The 5,733-nt window shown below is 47.2% G+C and overlaps 1 long non-coding RNA gene across 1 annotated transcript; it reads left to right on the top strand.

The window, feature by feature from the left end:
• Positions 1 to 745: 745 nt before the first annotated feature.
• Positions 746 to 3,199, top strand: LOC144173662 (uncharacterized). Its single transcript, XR_013323349.1, has 2 exons — positions 746 to 1,117; positions 2,022 to 3,199. It is a non-coding gene; the product is annotated as an uncharacterized LOC144173662 (long non-coding RNA).
• Positions 3,200 to 5,733: the final 2,534 nt, after the last annotated feature.

Genomic DNA, 5,733 nt, shown 5'->3' with positions numbered 1-5,733 from the left:
TGCTCTACGGACGAACGAATCACCCGTGGCCTACAGTTAGACCGGCGGACGGGAATTTAAATCATCATAATTATCATCATCTAGGCTCCTTACGGCGGGCTTTACTGTTAGCGTTCAGCATAGACAAATGGCATGTTAAATCAGTTATTTCAAGCTTCGTTTGAAAAATAATGCCCAAGAAGCCTTGCCTACATATTTCCCCTACATTATTCCCCGTCTCCAATCGCGGTTCTCCTACCCCCCCCCCCCCCCCCGCCCCCGAAAAAACTTCCTGGCTACGCGCCTGGCACAGCCGCTGCCCCAAGACAACGTTGGGCCGTATTCTGCTGGCCATCCGGCGCGCCTCGGATTAGATCCGAGACGCAATCCGGTGCGGTCACGTGAGGAGGCGCTCGGATGGGGTGTCACGCGATTGGCTCGGAGCGCTGACGTCAGCCGGCCTGCGTCACGCGGCTATATTTTGGCTATGTTCTGGCGGTTTTTGTGACGTCACGTAGCCAAAGGCTCCCGCTCGTTCTCCCGCGACCGGCGGGTGAAATCTGGCGCGGTTGACACAGCATCGGATTGTACGATGGCTGCGTATATGCCGCCTGTCTTTGCACTTTTGTTGGAGCTGCTGGAGGAGGATCCCGTGCCTGAGCATCGACTGAGCGACGGCGACTTTCAGCGCCGTTTCCGTGTCAACAAGGGCCCGGCACGGATGCTGTGCGACGCACTTGACGAGCACGTTAGGCCTCGAGGTGCGACGGGGCTATCTACGGAAGCGAACGTGATGTGCGCGCTGAGGTTCTTCGCTACCGGCAGCTTTCACAGATTGTCGGTAGCGGTGATACTCTTGGCATGACGCATCCGTCGGTCAGCCGCAGCATTCACGCCGTTGCCGAGGCGCTGAAATTGGAAGCCCTTATCGGCCATCGAGGTGCAGCGAAGTGTCAACAGATACGAAGGTGCTGTGCGTGCTTTGCCCCTCTTCGCAACTGACAGTGTGCAAAGTGTTTTCTGCCACCATGAAACACTGTCGCACCCCGCCGCCAGTCGCAGCGTTCACAGTGTGGTGTCGGCACTGACGGAGCTCGACACACGGGAGTTTTGGATACCCCGGCGACGTAAGCACGGTGTAAGTACTTGTTTCTGGCTACGTTTGTTACGGAAGCAAAAAATGATGTAGCCCCATTGTTTTGCATCGAAGGGAAAAGAAGCGCGATGTCTGAAAAGCAGTCACTGAAATGCTTTTGTTTTGAGCGGAGTCGTGTGGTGGCAGTGATCTCCCATAAATTTCGCAATTGTGAATGATCAAATAGTGTGTAAAAAAACAACTTAGCAGATGCATGCATATGTAAATAATATTTTAACTCTCCGGCCTATGTTCGCCTAAGTGAAATGATATCGAAAAGGTATGTCAAAAAATGTAGCTAAAATGAACACGTTCACAGGTATCGAATAGGGTGGCGTCCTGCAAGAAAAAAAGCTTATAAAGGAAGATAAACAGGTGTATCGTGTTGGGCGTCTAAAAGACTTCATAACGGACCATGTAATATATTCGTAACGTATGTCGCCCTCGCCCCGCCCCCCATCATGTGTTACCTGCTTCGGCGCCTTGTCACTTCGGCTGACATGTTTTGCCCTCCTTGACACATAGTGAAAAAGTGACAAGTTCAGCTTGTCGGCTCGTTTTAAGGGTTTATCGATTTCGAAATGCGGCGTGGGGAGGGAAGGTTGTGTTCCCCAGTTGTACCGCATAGACGGGTGGGAGGGCCCTTTCTATAGTTGTAAGTAACCAATTTTCCTCTCAGGTCGCCTGCATGCTCTAATTCCCCTGCTACGCGAAACAACGAAGATTAAAGAAAAGGCACATACAACACAGCGACCTCGTTCGTCGTTGCATGCAGTTGCGGAATGAATCAGTTCTGAGTAACCCAGTTCTTTGTATTCTTGCTCTTGTTTATTACCTTTTCCTTTTTTTAAAAACTGTGTACTTGTTTAATGCTTTAGTACATAATTGTGTTACGTATTTCTTTCAGGTGTGCGACGCCTGTATTAAGGCCCTGACCGTGACTGCCGACTACAGTGCCTTTGTGTGACTAGCTGTTCACTGTTGCGCGCGACGTGTAAAGCCTGGTGGCGAGTTCTGGGGTTAATAATGGCCACCTGTTGGAGTCGTGGCTCATGACACCCCCCGCTCGTCATCCAGGCCCCACACATCTGAAGAAAAGTACAATGCCGCACATGCTTCGATGTGGTCTGTCGTGAAGTGCAACATTGCAGTTCTCAAGAGCTGTTTTCCTTGCCTGCAGTCGCACCAGCTTTTCTTCATAGGCCTCCTCTAGCAGCCAACATTGTCAATGTGTGTTGTGTGGCTGCCTGTTGGAACGACTGACGACAATAGCTGCAGCAGCAGCAAGTGGACGAGGGCAGTGATACAGACGACGCGGCTGAGGAGGCGCCTGCCCCCGACATGTGGATTCTTGCTCCTGAAGGACAGGCAGGTGCAGAGCAGGGCAACCAACGCATCATCAGACAGCTTGGTGGCACTAAACGTGTCATTTTTAACTTTCGTTTCTGATTGTGTGTGGTGTGCGGTGTTTGTTTTGTTGGGAGAAGGTTGTTTTGTTGTTGTTTCAAGCAGCATATACTATGCCCTGACGCGTCATTGTTTTCTGTAGAGAAGCTTCTTGTCGTTTTGTGTTTGACATGGTGGCGTGAGGATAACAGAAAAAGTTGCTTTGCTTTCGACCACTATATACTATGTCTTGACACGGTGTTGCTTGATCTGGGATAGCCAGTGACTACTGTTTTGATGGGTCGTGAGGCCTTGTGAATATAGAGACCGGGCAAGATTCTCTTCAGAAAATTCTGTTTATTACACTGTAACCGTCATTCTGCTGTGAAGCAAATAATGATGATGCATGTACCACAAACAAAAAAAAAGTCAGTATACTGCCGACTCTTCTGGACACATTTAATTCAGTCCTGTCAAGAGTTATATTATGACATAGCGCAACCATTGCACGGTGACTTTGTTTGGCAATCCCTGACAGATCAGTTTACTTAAGAGAACACGATACGCAAGTATGCATCTCCAGTGTTGATACAAAAAAAATAAACATGCTTAAAATGTTGGAGGCTGTCTCTTAACGCAGAGTTCACTGTCATGGTTTACTCTGACATTCTCATGATAAGTGGAAAAATGGTTACAAAAGTTTCATTTACCCCATAGTCGCCTGTATTCTAGCACTCAGTGCTTTGATGACTGCTTGCTTAGGTTTGTGAAGAGTGATATTGCGATTTTTTTATCATGTAGGACACCTGCTTGTAAAAAATAATTATGACGTGCCAACAGCAGCATCTACAAAGGTGTATTGAATTTTTCCTCAATAAATCAGAGTGTGACAAGTTATGCTGAACTGTTTCCTTTTCCCCTGCATTCCGCAGCACCGTCCAAGAGTAACCAACACTTGGAAAAAAATAATCGTGACAAAATCAACTATAGCATTTCTGTAGTGATCGTACACAGCGTTATTTAAAGTGCACAGGGACCAATGCTATCTTCATTGCAAAAATAAAGAAGGGCACATTCATGTGTGCTGCAATGCCAAAACTGCTTTCTCTACTCCAGCTTGTTGAAGTGCTCATAGTTGGCACCTATTGTTGAGGCCCACAGTACTGCTTGTTCGTACAGGGCCTTCCACGTCCAGCAGCTCTCCAGATGCAGTGTGTCTGAAAATGTGTTCATTATGAGCTTAACGGCCAAACAACAACAAAGGGTTGAAAATTTAGTCTCTATCTTAGTTAACGAAGCGTATTGCGATATGCTTTACCTATTTAACCCTCAAGGATAGAGGCTATAAATAGGGAAGTGGAATTACAAAATATGCTAACGTAAGGATACAATGCAGGTGCTCACTTACAAAAAATTACACCTCATTGCGCAGTTGTACCTATGCTTGTACAAAGAAGTGGTTATCGTGGATGAAAACAATACCTGCGGGAAGGCGGTTTGATTCTCGGGATGTTTTAAGAAAAAAAACTGAGCAAACTACTTCAAGTTGCATGATTAAACACAAAATTTTATGGGCGTGGTCAATGTGACATGATACATGCTGAGGCTGTTAGAGCAGTTCGTCACGCAGAATATCATGTTAATATATCTCATGAAACAAAGCTAGGCGGGTAACGTATCCTCGGGACGCTAAAGATTGGAGGTCAGTACTATTTTTCATTGACGTTGCACTTGCAGCCCTGCTTTCATTAAAAAAATTAAAACGAGCTTGCCATGATATTGCCGCGAACCATGTATGGGTTTGTTTATTCTTTGTTTTTACCGCCCGGCCACGCCTGGCCCTGTTATCTGTGTCCGCGAAGCGCGTCTTCCATTCTTTATTTTTATGCCGCACGGGCTATCTCATTCCGATAAGCAGGCTGTTTCACCCTAACGGCACTAGACCAGAATAATCTTCTCTGATCTACAATGTTCTGTATTTCAATGGACGGTTCGAGAAACACTTGCGCCGAAAGATAAAAGCGTGCAGAGCAGACGCCGCGGCATTCGATTCGACGACACTCGCCTGCACAAGTCACTTTGTTGACCGCTGCTTCGCCGCCTCTGTATTCTTTAGAGCTGTTAGGGGAGCACAAGTTCGCTACAATAAACGTACTTTTCCTTCAAGACAACTGCGTCATCCTTGGCTTCGTGACAATATAAGTACGCAATCTGATCGTGCGCAAAACGCGCACACATGCGTTTTGAAAAACGGGTTTAATTCACTGCACAAGCGAGAGTGGCCGAACAATAACATGGCGTTAGAAAATCGATCAAAATATCGTACTCACGTCATAGTCCTCTTATATATAACTGCCGGGCAACAGCGTACCGTTTACGTCGCTTTTCGTCCCAAGAGAACGCCCTTGTGGGACGAAATGTTTGTGCAGCAACTGTACTGAGCGTTCAAATATGCCTCGTTTAAAAACAGCTGTGCCGCGCGCAGCGCTCCCTGGCGCCTCATAACGGAACAAAGTAAAAACATAAATGCGTGTAAACCTGTTAAACTAGCATTAGCAGCCGGCAGTGCCCGTGAAAACACACAAACAGGAAATGCTTTGTTATGTTTAAACAATTTTATTCATTCTAGCAGCATTTCAAAGTTATGAGATTGTCCCCGAAGGCATTGACACGCACTTCCGGACATGACGTACTACCCGTGATCTCCGAGCCATGCTCCGAGGGGGGAGCTTTGGCGATTTTTACGTCATTTTGACGTCACGAGCATCCGAGCCGCATCGGATCAGCAGATTACGGCCCCAGCTGTGCGATTAGGCTTGTCGCAACACTGCCGGGCTTCTTCAGAAAAGTCCCGAAAAATGGGCGAACAACATACCTTTTGTTAGCGGCTGGTACTGGTTGTTGACACGCACCTTCACGGACACATTGATAAAGTTAACCCACGCTAACCAATAATTAGCCCCGAAAAAAGGGTCATAAAAGCCCGAGCCGATGTGAACATGCCTGCTCTGGTCGACCAACCCCGCCAAAACAAAAAGAGAAGTAGTGGAAGCTTTTCACAATACGTACGTGTAGAGAACTGCATAACCCATGCTTTCTTATCGCTGTTAGATACGGAAGCTGTTTGGCTGAGGAAAGAGCGGTGCGTGGGGAAGGGCGACGAAAAAACGTGCAGCTATTTTTATTGATGGACGCAGTTATTCCGCATAACTGTACGTGTGTGTATATAAATG

The sequence above is a fragment of the Haemaphysalis longicornis genome, unplaced genomic scaffold, assembly GCF_048455015.1.
Source record: "Haemaphysalis longicornis isolate Haplotype H1 unplaced genomic scaffold, Haemaphysalis longicornis Haplotype H1 scaffold_3, whole genome shotgun sequence".
NCBI classification, from domain to species: Eukaryota; Metazoa; Arthropoda; class Arachnida; order Ixodida; family Ixodidae; genus Haemaphysalis; species Haemaphysalis longicornis.
Note: the sequence above shows the minus strand (reverse complement) of the source record. Positions and strands in the feature narration are given on the sequence as shown.